This window comes from Syzygium oleosum, unplaced genomic scaffold (assembly GCF_021117445.2).
Source record: "Syzygium oleosum isolate NSW1041296 unplaced genomic scaffold, Sole_v2.1 Sole_v2.02, whole genome shotgun sequence".
Lineage (NCBI taxonomy): Eukaryota > Viridiplantae > Streptophyta > Magnoliopsida > Myrtales > Myrtaceae > Syzygium > Syzygium oleosum.
Genome location: NW_026607486.1, coordinates 18,325,261 through 18,339,214, shown reverse-complemented (window position 1 = coordinate 18,339,214; position 13,954 = coordinate 18,325,261).

Below are 13,954 nucleotides of genomic sequence, written 5' to 3'. Positions count from 1 at the left end.
TTGCCTTGTTGAATTTGACTCTGTTGACACCTGAAATTGATTAGAGATTTCATTGTGAGGATATATGAATAAAACGACAAGAAATGATGTCGCATGTACTGAAATGGCAGCAGGCAGGTACGAACAGTCGTAAGCGGGAAATTTGAAATTCAGATGGAGGGGGATTAAGAATGTTGAGAGAATTTTCATCGAAGATGTCGACAAGGAGAAGAACGAATGTCAAGCCATGAAAGATTCGATAAAGGCCTTTGTTCCAGAAAAAGACAGATGTCCAAGTGCTCAAATGCTTCTCATCGATGAAATCGATGAAAAGGGTGATGGATGTCAAGGCAGAAAAGCTCGATGAAGGTCCTTATTTATGTTGAACAGGTGTCAGACGGAGAAAAGCTATGAAAGATTCGATGAAAGTCTTTACTCCGGAAAAGACAAATGTCCAAGTGCTAAAGGTGCTTTTCATCGATTTCATCGATGAAAAGGATATTGGACGTCAAGTCAGAAAAGCTCAACGAAGGTCCTTATTTCCGGTGGACATGTGTCAAACGGAGGAAAAGTTCGATGACAGTTATCATCCCAAGAGACATGTGTCAAACGGAGGAAAAGTTTGATGACGGTTATCATCTCAGGAGACAGGTGTCAAACGGAGGAAAAGTTCGATGACGGTTATTATCCCAAGAGACATGTGTCAAACGGAGGAAAGGATCGATGACGGTTATCATCCCAAGAGACAGGTGTCAAACGGAGGAAAGGCTCGATGACGATTATCATCTCGAGAGACAGGTGTCAAGTAGAGAAAAGGTTCGATGACGGTTATCATCTCGAGAAACAGGTGTCGAATGGAGAAAAGGCTCGATGATGGTTATCATCCCAAGGGATAGGTGTCAGACAGAGAACCAATGGGCTCGATGACGGTTATCGTTTCAGAGACTAAATGGGCTTAAAAGCGGTTTTCACTTCGTACAAAAGATAAGATCGATAACGGTTGATAAACAGGTGTCATCACATGAACGGTAAAGATGAAATCAACGGTAGAAATTGGATACAACACCAAGAACGATTACAAGTCTGCGCTATAAATAGCATCTGATTACCAACAGAAAACAGCTCGGCACACATGAACAAAACAAATGTTGTCTTTTATCTTTATTTCCAAGTTTCGCACTTTCAGCTTCTATAGTTATAGTCTTTACTCTCCAGTTTCGTACTTTCAGTTTCCTTAGCTATAGTTGCTCAGGTCTTTGTAACTTCGGACGCCACCAGCAATTGGATGGATTCGTCTAGATTTTCTATATAAATCAAGTTCCTTATTCACGCCTAGATTGCTCATGTCCGGAATTAGATCTAGAACTCAGTCTCCTTTTATTAAGAGCCGAAGAACTACTTTCGGTGAATTATATTTCGTCGTGAGGACATTTACGATGAAACATAATTTTGGCACGCTCGGTGGGACCTCTTAGATCAATTGGAGGAGTAACAATGGCACGAACGAGAAGTCAGACCCAATTGGACCAGAATAACAATGTTCCAGGGAGCAGTGCACCCCCGAATCCTGCTGTAGAACGAGCGACACGTACAGAATCATCAAACGGGCGAACAATTACAGTGCAAGGTCAGATAGGGGAGATAGACTTTCCCAGACACCTTATAGAAGAGCAAAGAAGGCAATTAGAACCAAATCCAGTTACACTTGCTACTATGAGAAGAATCATGGAAGAACAACATAATGATCTGGCTAATTTAGTCACTAGAAGCGTGGCTGATACTGTTAGGCCATTGTTTATCAATACGATTCAAGAAATCACTGGAAGGCCGAGTTCATCGATTAATTCTTCTCAACCACAGACTGTCCCAGTCGTACCTCCAGGTGCAGTCGGAAGTCTTGGACAAACAATAATCACAAACTCTGGCAGTGCAACAGCAGGGCAAATTATGCCTCTTGCACCAGTAAGAATTCTTCAGAGAGGAGAAAATGCGTTGGCAAATCAAACACACGCCCAGTTATCAACAATTGAAGGTAATGCGGTTAATTCAACACATCGAAACGAGAATATCAATACGGTTCAACTAGTAGCCAATGGAGCAAATTCGTCTGGTTCAGTTCAGACAAATGTGACTACTGCAAATATGGTTCCTCAGCATATTGCTCCGTATCAATTACACGACAATGTGTTGACCAGTGGTTTTGTTGCTCAACCAAGCGTTCCTCAAGGGTTATTCAGGTCAAATGTTAATACGGATAGTCCAGGGAGGAATGTAACAACGCCGCAGCCAATGCCACATTATCAAGTGCCACAACCATTACAGCCCTTACCACAAAACACAATTCCACAATATCCACAACCACCGTTGCAAAACACAATTCCACAATATCCACAACCACCGTTGCAAAACACAATTCCACAATATCCACAGTCACCACTACAAAATCCAACTCCACAGCATCCACAGCCAGTAGCACAATATCCATTACTACAACCAATACCACAAGCGCCAATACCCCAATATCAGATGCATCAACTTCTGCAACAAAATGCACCACCAGTTGTAATCCCAATAGGACAAAACCATCACATAGTGGATCCAATGTTACGGCAATACGGTGGTGAACCAGGAGTTTTTAGGCAAGTGTACAGGAAGCCCTACCCAGAATGGATGGATACCGTTCCGTACCCAAGGGGGTTTAAGATGCTGAAATTTAGCCTGTTTACTGGCGAAGACGAGCAGTCAACACAGGAACATATCAATCGATTCACTGCTTTATGTGGAGATGCTACATATGGAGATCATTGGAAGTTGCGCTTGTTTCCGTTATCATTGTCCAAAACCGCTTTTACCTGGTACACATCTCTACCGCCTCATTCTGTAACCTTTTGGGATCAAATAGAAATGATGTTTCATAGTCAATTTCAAAGGGCAGTGCCAGACATGTCTGTGGCAGATTTATCAGAAATGAGACAATATAATAATGAGTCAGTTGATCAGTTCATGTTTCGATTTAGAAAGGCAAGGAATAGATGTCTCGTACCATTGCCTGAGAGAACGTTTGCTGAATTTGCCTTTAACGGTCTAAAGTTTGCCATTAGGGAAAGAATGGTAGGACAAGCTTATTATGATTTATTTTTATTGACTACCATTGCTGTGAAGCATGTAAACTTTTTGAAAGAAAAAGATCGAAAGCATGCTAGACATGAAGTAAACTTTGTCGATGAAACACTGGTCGATGAAAATGAATCAGAGTATGCTGAAGTGGCAGTTGCCAAGATGATAATAGAAAAGCCATACACTTGCCCTGCTTTGAAGCCAGCTAAAATGAAAGAAAAGGGGACTGTCATGGTCAAATCAAAGGACGTCCAGTATTATTCCTTTGACATAAATAAGGTCGATGAAATATTTGATTTTCTTTTGACTGATGGGCAAATCAAGCTTACTGAAGGCCAAGTTATACCAAGCCCAGAAGATATGAGAGGAAAGAAATACTGTAAGTGGCATCACTCATGGAGCCACAATACAGTTGATTGTATTGTGTTAAGAAAGAACATTCAAGAAGCAATTCGACAAGGCAAAATCAAATTCGCAGATGACAAAGAAAAGGCTCCTATGGAGGTGGATGTTGATCCATTCCCCGTGATGACCGGAATGGTATCATTAAAACCTAAAGGAAGAATGATGCAGCCACACCTATGTGCTCGGTGTAAAAAAGAAATCAATTATGATCGACGAAAAGAGCATCTTTCGAAACAGGATGTTTCACAAGAGAAACCTTTTTGGGATCAATTTGGATATCAAAATTATAACAAAAAGACTATATCGGAGTCGATCCCGAAATGGTCAAGACAGGAATGAACGTCCGAATCAGGAGCAAAATGCTCAGGATATCGATAGTTCGAGACAACACTCAGCAAAATGGAAGTCTTTCAAGCAACGTTATGAAGAAGGCGACCCTAGAATTGGAACATTAGGAGAGCCTAGTGGTAAATTCGACTACTATGTTGACTATGGTCCACCTCCTATATATTCGGAAGAAGTGGTTGCAACTGGATGGGGTGAGGAATTCGATGATCCACCTAAAAGAGAGACCAAGACGACTGTAACGCCTCATCGAACTAGAACTTTGAAAATACCAAGCAATCCGCCTGAAGATGAGTAGTTTGAATCAGGAGAAGTTCAAGGTCCAGGGGGCAATGTAACAAGGACTCAAAAAAGGAGGTTACAAAGGAAGAAGAAGATGCATGAACTACAAAGACAGATTAATCAGATTCATATTACTCAAATTCCATCAATACCTTATAAACCTAAGAAATTCCGAGCTAGGAATTTAGTATGGAAAAGGAATCCTGGGGATTCTAGTCAGGATAAGCACAAAAATGATCAGAAAAAGGCTAAGACTAATGATAAAGTCGCACTTAGACCTGCCGTATTATCGAGATCTGTTTCACCTTTAAGTTCATGTATGGTTCAAGCTAGACTTCCAATGCAATATAGAGTGACATCTGTAGAATCAAAAACCAACGGAGGTTCAATTATTGATGAGGAAGACAAGGCAGAATTTCAATTTGAGAATGAAGAAGAATTAATGGAGTTTGAAAAACCTTCTTACGAAGGATCCAAATATCTGAGGGCACTTAATATAAATGCTAGGATAGATGGCCGTCCGGTTTCCAAGGTTATGGTCGACGGAGGATCCACTTTAAATCTGATTCCATATAGGTTCTTCAAAAAGATAGGAAAAAGAGATGAAGAAATTATCCCATCGAATATACAATTGTCGGATTTTACAGGAGAAGTAACAGAGGTCAAAGGAGTATTTGTGGCTGACCTGACTGTAGGATCTAAAACTTCTAGAACAGCTTTCTGTGTTGTCGAGACAGATGTTTCATATAACGTGTTGTTAGGAAGAGATTGGATCCATGGAAATCAGTGTGTACCATCGACCCTTCACCAGATGTTAGCATTCTGGAACGGAAGCAAAGTTGAATATGTTAAAGCTAATAGTAAGGCTCATGTGTCATGGGCACATGCTTTAAGAACTGATCGAGAGTTAAGGAAGATGTCAGATGATAATTCATGTGTTATCGAACCATCAAGAATTGATTCAAGGGATGTTGCATTCTGCCGGTTTGACAAGGGAAATGTTCATTGGATTCCCAAAACTGACCTGACGGGGTGTTTGGACAAGGTTGTTCATGGAGAACCCTACATTATTAGGCGACCTCAATAGGAGGTATACGGCCTATAAGGCCGAAGTAAGTAGTCAAGATCTTAATGACTGCATTATGGAATTTGAAGAATCACCCCTCAAAGAGGACAATAAACTTATTGAAGCTCAAGATCCGCTAATAGAAGTTGATATTGGAGATGCCCAACATCATTGACCAATCTTCATTAGTGCACTGTTAGATGAGGATGCAAAGTCCCAGTTGATTGAGTTATTACGGAAGCATAGGGATTGCTTCGCATGGGATTATCATGAAATGCCTGGACTAGGACGAGATGTGATTGAGCATAGATTGCCAATTAAGAAAGGATTCCGATCACACAAACAACCACCAAGAAGGTTTGCACCAGAAATTGTACATAAGGTTAAAGAGGAAGTTGAACGCTTGTTGGCAGTAGGCTTTATTAGAACTGCAAGATATGTCGAGTGGCTATCAAATGTCGTGCCAGTTAAAAAGAAGAATGGAAAGATAAGGGTGTGTATAGATTTTCGTGATCTAAATGCGGCAACCCCAAAAGATGAGTATCAAATGCCAATGGTAGATATGTTAATCGACTCAGCATCTGGCAATGAGATTATGTAATTAATGGACGGTCATTCAGGTTATAATCAGATATTTATATCGAAAGAAGATGTTCATAAAACAGCATTTCGATGTCCAGGAGCTATTGGGACATTCGAATGGTTGGTAATGCCATTCGGATTAAAAAACGCTGGAGCAACTTATCAGAGGGCTATGAATTTTATCTTCCATGATATGATTGGGGATTTCATGGAGGTTTACATCGATGACATCATCATCAAATCAGACCAGATAAGTCATCTAACCTATCTTGAGCGTGCTTTTATAAGGATACAGAAATTTAAATTGAAAATGAATCCTTTTAAATGTGCTTTCGGGATAAGAGCTGGCAACTTTCTAGGGTTTATGGTTAATCAAAGGGGAATAGAAATAGATAAGAATAAAACTAAAGCTATTCTGGAATTGCCACCACCTGTAAGCAAGAAACAATTGCAGATGATCATAGGTAAAATAAATTTCTTGCGTCGATTTATTGCAAATCTGTCGGGTAAGATAGAGGTATTCTCTCCACTGCTTAAGCTTAAGAATCAAGACCAATTCGTTTGGAGGAAAGAGCATCAACATACTTTTGAGCAGATTAAAAACTATTTGATCAGTCCACCAGTTTTGATGCCACCCAAGCCAGGTAGGCCGTTGAAGCTTTACTTGTCGGCAGCTAACAATACCATTGGAAGCATGTTGGCACAGGAGAATGACAATGGAAAAGAGCAAGCAATATATTATCTTAGCCGGATGTTAAATGATGCAGAAAAAAGATATACTCCGGTGGAGAAGTTATGCTTGTCATTGTACTTTGCTTGTACAAAATTACGTCATTACATGTTGCCGACAACATTTCAGGTAATTTGTAAGACGGATATTATCAAATATATGTTAACTCGCCCAATTATCAGAGGAAGAATTGCCAAGTGAGCTTTCGCTTTGTCTGAAATACATTTGATATACATGCCGCTTAAAGCAGTTAAAGGTCAAGCGGTTGCTGATTTTATTACAGAATTTCCATGTGTACATCTGGAAGAGGAAAATGTTGAGGGATCGATACAGGTGGTACCATGGACATTGTATTTTGATGGGTCAAGTACGACAACAACATTTGGTATTGGGATCATGATCGTATCCCCTCAGGGACATCGAACAAAACTTATGTGTCGACTTGATTTTGATTGCTCCAATAACCAAGCAGAATATGAAGCGTTAATTGTTGGCCTTAATATATTGGCTGACATGAACGTTAAGTTTGTAAGAATAAAAGGGGATTCTCAATTAGTGATCAATCAGTTATCAGGAAATTATCAATGCTTCAATGAGAATATTGTTCGATAGTTCGATATGGTGAAAGTTTTATTGAACGAGTTCTTTGATTATGAACTGGAGCATATAAAAAGAAATGATAATGCGGAAGCCAATGAGTTAGCTCAAATGGCATCTGGGTATAAAATATCAAAAGAATTAGCAAAACTTATTGTTACACAAACAAAAAATTTGCCATCGATAGACAATCGAATTATGATGATACAGTTTAATAGGGAGCATATCGATGTTGATGAAGAAGATTGGAGGAGACCTATCATTCAATATCTAGAGAACCCAGTTTCTAATGATAAATCCTTTAAAAAGCAAGTGTTGAAGTACCTGCTGTTGGATGGAGAATTATATCGGAAGACAATCGATGATGTTCTGCTTAGATGTTTAAGTAAAAAAGAGTCATTTATAGCAATGGCAGAAGTACATAAAGGAATATGTGGTGCGTATCAAGCAGGTATAAAAATGAAATGGTTATTAAGACACCATGGCTTCTTTTGGCCAATAATGACTCAAGATTGTATTGATTATGCTAAAGGGTGTGAGACATGCCAAAAACATGGACCATTACAACATGTCCTTGCAGCAATTATGCAACCCATTATCAAACCGTAGCCATTTCGAGGATGGGCAATGGACATAATTGGGAAAATATATCCTCCATCATCTAGAAAACATAGTTTCATATTGGTTGCTACGGATTATTTCACCAAGTGGGTCGAAGCCGCCTCGTATAAGAACATAACTCAGAAAGTAGTAAAGGAGTTTATAGAGGAAAGAATTATTCATCGATATGGAATACCAGAGACAATAACGGCAGATCAGGGTACTGTATTTACTAGTCAGGAAGTGTTAGGGTTTACTAGATCCAGGGGGATCAAGATGCTTCATTCAACTCCTTATTACGCTCAGGCGAATGGGCAAGCAGAGGCATCTAATAAGGTCATTATTAACCTTATTAAAAGACATTTGAAAGAAAACCCTAGAGAATGGGATTCGCTCTTATCGACGGTATTATGGGCTTATAGAATATCGAGGAGGTCAAGTACGGGAGTAAGCCCATACATGTTAACTTATGGTTAGGAAGCTATGCTACCTATAGAAATTACAGTACAATCATTAAGAGTAAAATTACAAGGGGGCATGTCCAAGGAAGAGTATGACGAGTTGATGTATGGAAACACCGATGAATTGGGAGAAAGTAGGGTTATAGCTTTGGAGAAATTAATTGCTCATAAGAATAGAGTTGCTAAAGCATATAACAAACATGTAAAGGAAAAACGCTTCGATATTGGTGGTTTAGTTTGGAAAACTGTTTTGCCAGTGGGTTTAAAAAAGGGAAAAAACCACCAAAAACCCCAAACTTTGCCATCCGTGACACATTTACCCCGAACTTTTTTTTGTGACACCAAAAACCCCGAACTTTGCTTTTTGTGACACATTTGCCCCAATGTATTTAGTCCATGGGCATTTTCGTCTTTTTTGCTTTTTCTTTTTTATTTCTTTTTTTTTCCTTTCCGGCGAGGGGGGCCTCGCCGGCGTCGGGCGAAGGCTGCCCATCGCCGGATCCGGTGAGGGGGCCCTCGCCGGCGTCGAGCGAGGCGGCCCTCGCCGGCGTCGGGCGAGGTTCGCCTCGCTCAGCGAGCCGAGGCGGCCTCGCCCGACTCGAGGCAAGGTCGACCCTCGCCGGCGTCGGGCGAGGTCGACTCGCTGAGTCCGGGCGAGGTCGCCCTCGCTCGCCCGAGCGAGGGCGACCTCGCCCGGGCGAGCGAGGCGGCCTCGCCCGATCTGGCGAAGTCGACCCTCGCCGGCGTCGAGAGAGGCGGCCTCGCGCGGCGTCGGGCGAGGGTCGCCACTCGCTGAAAGCGAGGGCGGCCCTCGCCGACGCCGGCGAGGGCGGCCCTCGCCGGACGGGCGAGGCGACCCTCGCTGGCACGGCGAGGGTCGCCTCGCGCCGATCCCGACGAGGGCCGCCTCGCCGGCGTCGGGCGAGGCCGCCTCGCTCACCCAGCGAGGACGACCCTCGCCGTGCCTGCGAGGGTCGACCTCGCCGGATCGAGCGAGGGCCGCCGCTCGCCCGAGCGAGCGACCCTCGCCGCGCCGACGAGGGTCGCCCTCGCTGGGCGAGCGAGGCGGCCCTCGCCGACTCGGGCGAGGTCGACCTCGCCCGGGCGGCCCTCGCTCGACGCCGGCGAGGTCGACCTCACCCGAGATCGGGCAAGGGCCACCCTCGCTCGCCCGGGCGAGCGGACCTCGCCCGACGCCGGCGAAGTCGCCCTCGCTCGGGCGAGCGAGGCGGCCCCTCGCCCGACTCGAGTGAGGTCGACCCTCGCCGGCGTCGGCGAGGGTCGACCTCGCTGAGTCGGGCGAGGGCCGCCTCGCTCGCCCGAGCGAGGGCGAACCTCGCCCGACGCCGGCGAGGGCCATCCTCGCCGGATCTAGCGAGGGCCGCCCTCGCTCGACGCCGGCGAGGGCCCCCCTCGCCGGAAAGGAAAAAAAAAAGAAAAAAAAAAGAAAAAGCAAAAAAGACGAAAATGCCCATGGACTAAATACATTGGGGTAAATGTGTCACAAAAAGCAAAGTTCGGGGTTTTTGGTGTCACAAAAAAAAGTTCGGGGTAAATGTGTCACAGATGGCAAAGTTTGGGGTTTTTTGTGGTTTTTTCCCGTTTAAAAAATGAAAAGTTTGGAAAGTGATCACCAAATTGGGAGGGTCCATATTTAGTTACACAAGTTTTAAGTGGAAATGCTTATCATTTGATGGATATTGATGGGTTTGGAGAAATGCCTAGATCAATCAATGGAAAATATTTAAAGAAATATTATCCTACTATATGGGACATGAAGGAACATCAAGGAACTAATAATCATTCAACATAAGAGTCCAAAGAGTCCATGAAACAAGCCGGCAAACAGAATGGTTGAAGGGGACGACCTAGCTAAACTGGGAGGTCGGATTTACAGAAACAGTTTAGGCATCATTACATGATTAGTTTACACCGATATGACACCTAAATTTGTTTACAAAACTGCACAGACGACTCTCCAGATGACGATTCTCGTCTTCAGCATGGAAGCAGGCAGAAGAGCTGGTGTTCCTGGCCGAATAGGCCTGGTTACACTCTGTTTCTAGTTCTGTGAGCCTGGCGAAGCACGCATTAGCCTGCTCATCCAAGTAATCTACCAACGACCTGCAGGAGTTGATGTCCTCGTCTATCTGGGCTAGCAGTTCAATCAGCCCCTTCTTCTCTGTCTCTTCTGCTGCTCTCTCTTCGGATGTCAGCTTGCCTCGGAGACGACGGGTAGTGATGTCCAGTAGGTCGGTTTTCGCTTCTCTTGTTCGGGTCAAACTGCTTAGTCCTGCACGGGCGGGTTCCAGAACTTTGAGCCTGTCAAAGTATACTTTCTCAGCTTGGGTGACAAGGTTAACCTTGTTGAAATAATCACCCTCAGCAATTGCATGCTGTTCGATTATCGTTCTGTTGTCAGAAAAGGTTTGAAGACCATAAGGAAAAATGCTGCAAAATTCATTAAAGTCAAATCTGAAAGGATGGTCAGGTAGAAGGAACTTAGGTTCAGCTTTTTTGAGGAAAGTAAAGATTTCATCCACAGCCCGGGATTCGATAGACAAATAGGCGTAGGTGAAGGACAATCGACATAAGATGTCGTTCCACAAGGAGATAAACTCCTCGGTGAAAAGCGAAGCATGTGAAGATGAGGAAGAGGAAGATTTGGCCATGGTAAAGCTAGTCTGGAATATGGAATGATCGGATGAAGGTGGTAGGTTGGTAAGACTACAAAGCAGTGGTTTAAATAGAGAGCCAAAGCAGATAGGCATGATAAGAAGTCTGAAGGACTTGAGCGACGTGAGCAATGAATGTAACTGACAGGTGCTTTGAACTAATTGGAGAGCAAGAACACGTCGCGAGAAATTAACACGTCGCGAGAAATTATTAATGCTGGTAGAAATGGAACGACAAGATAGGGTCATATAGGGGATCGTGTCCGCCGGCAGTTTTTGCAAGAAAAGGTGGGTATAATGAATCATGACCTAGTAACATTAAGTGCGGAAATCAAGCAAAGTGGAAATAGATGTAAATGACAAATTCTTCGAACGAAAGTAAAGATATGTCAGGACATTATTGCTATCGAAGAGAATAAAATGGCATAGTGGGAGTACGGGAAAACGTGTGCGGCGAACCCATCCGTAGCTTTTACGAGGAAAGGGTAGGAGCAGCTTATCAGAATTAATGGATATTCAAGATCCATACCAGCCAGGTACAGGAATACGAAGGGTTGCAATTATATGTTTCATCCGCCAGGAAGATGAGCCATTATGACTAGCTATAAATTGGAGCAAGTTTGACGTAAGGAGTTGAACATTTGAAATTGGTACAATGCCATTTGGATAAATATCAGAATAGAAAGAAAGTCCATCGATCAAAGATATTAAGGAAAGTGCATATATTCAAGGATTAAGAGAACACTTGGACATGAATGAAACGGAGATCCTAATATATATATATATATATATATATATATATATATTAAGTATTTACAAGGCAAATTGGACCTATGGTCACATGAAATGCTGTTCAATTCCTAGACAGAAGTTGCGTAAACGTATTTCTAGATCACAATTGGTCTCGAAGAATTGATCTTTTTCAGGGGTGATCTCTTGAAGTTCGTCTTCCATAGTCCTGCATTCAATCTCCAGTTGTTCAACCTGTTTAAGTTGATCAGCTAGGTGCTGCAGTGGAATATCATCAACTGCTTGATAATATGCAAGGACAGCACGTGCTTGTTCCAGATCCTCTTGCCTGTTCAGATATGATTTTTCCATTTGGTCGAAGGTATCGATACGATCCTGTCGAAACTTATAAGATGCCAAAGCTGAGTTAAAAGATTGAGCCAACTCTTCGACAGCGTATTCCATAGCTAGACAATCCAAAGGACAAGGTAAATTGGATAACTCGGACAGAAGAGATTTAATTTCTGTCTCCATGGGAACATTATTAGAAATATGAGATAAAACCAAGTGACAGTAAATCGAGAAGTCGAATCCATTTGGGTCGGAATTCGTCATTTCCCCAAGACAGGGACGGTTTACCAAAAGGTCGCTTCGATGAACATGGAGTGTCATCAGGAACTGGGATATAAGTTGGAGAACGAACTTCGACAGGTGTGCCAATGTAAGTCTCAACTTCCTGTTTGTAAGACGTAACACTCATGTCTGCAAGACAGGAAACAATAGAAGATGAAGTTTAAAGTAAATAAGAGATGAACTTCATGTGGGTTGGAAACTAAAGGTGATACCTTTATCGGACGAATATTCTGATTCTGAGGAAAGATCATCGTAGTTAGATGATAAATCACAAGGTCTTTCAAATGGATGGTTCAGTCCATGTAACATCCTGAATTTCGACCCATTTCCGGGATCCGACGAAGTGGATATTATTTCTCATTTGATTTTAGTATGTCTTGCCCGGAGCTGGCCCCTCGCAGGATACTGACCAATGGGAAAGGCTAACTAGGAAAACGGTACGTGGACCGGGGACCCGATCGCGAATCGGGCACCGATTCCGAGAAACGGAAGGGAAGTATTTTGGGCCAGTGTGGACCGATTCTAGGAAGGTGACGGATCTGGTTTGGCCAACGACGTACGATCGGATCGCGGGTGATTCTGCTCGACCGAGAGTGCGCGTGGCAAATAAATCCCGAACCTAAACTGAATGATCGTGACTCCTGAAATAATCAATAATTCCTTGCGCTATCTCGGTAATCGAGACCGTCACGACTCGAGTGACCCTAGGTCGATACGCGTAACCCCTAAACAACCACCCGTCAGTAAGAGGCTCTAAAATTTGGAATTGAGCAATTTTGATTGCCAAATTGGAGCCGAACTTCGATGTCGAAATTCTATGGGTGTTTGCGACTATTTTGCAAGGCCAACGTCGTTTTGGTGTGGCCACATACATTTGGGGCTAGTCCAGCTGAAAATTGGAATTTCGGCCGAAATTGGAAAAAAATTACGATTTTACCCCTTTGGACTCCGACGTCGATTTTCGAGGCCGTATGACATTATTTTTCGAGGCCGATGCCGTTTTAGGGTGGCCACGCATATTTGGAGTGTGTACGGTCGAAAAATGGAATTTCGACTTGGAAGTGAAAAATTTACTATTTTGCCCCCCAGACTTTGAAGCCGATTTTCGAGGGCTTAAAAGGTTATTTTTGCGAATCCGACGTCATATTATGTTGGCCACACACATTTGGGGTTGGTACGGTCGAAAAATGGAATTTCGACCCGGGACCGGAAAATTACCGTTTTGCCCTTATGGCCTATTTTTGGGTTCCGAATTTTGGCAATTTTTCGGAAATTATTGTGGATAATTATGAGTCAAAATTCAGAATTATTGATTGACCAAAAAGCCCCTCAATTATTGGATGAGAGTGATTAATGGCCATTGGATCAAAAGGCAAAATGGTCCAACGCACCGGATTCCGACACGTGGCGCCACTTTTTGACCCATAAGACCCCTTTGACTCTCTCTCTCTCTCCTCCCATTTCTTCCCCCATCAGCCGATCATCTCCCCTCCCACGCCACTTCTTCTCTTTCATTTTCCTCTTGGCTTGGCCGTGAGAGGCCCTCACCGGAGGAGCGCCGCCGCCGTCGCCGTTTCGCCGATTGTCGCTGCCGTGTGCCGCCGTGAGCTGCCGATCAGCCGATCCCCCTTTCCACTCTAGCCGAGTTAACCTAGAGTTCGGGTAAGTCACGCCCTAAACTCTATTTAGGATATCGGGTATTAACGGACTCGTTTAGGCGCGGTTTAGGGTAGTTTAGGGGTTGATGGAAGTG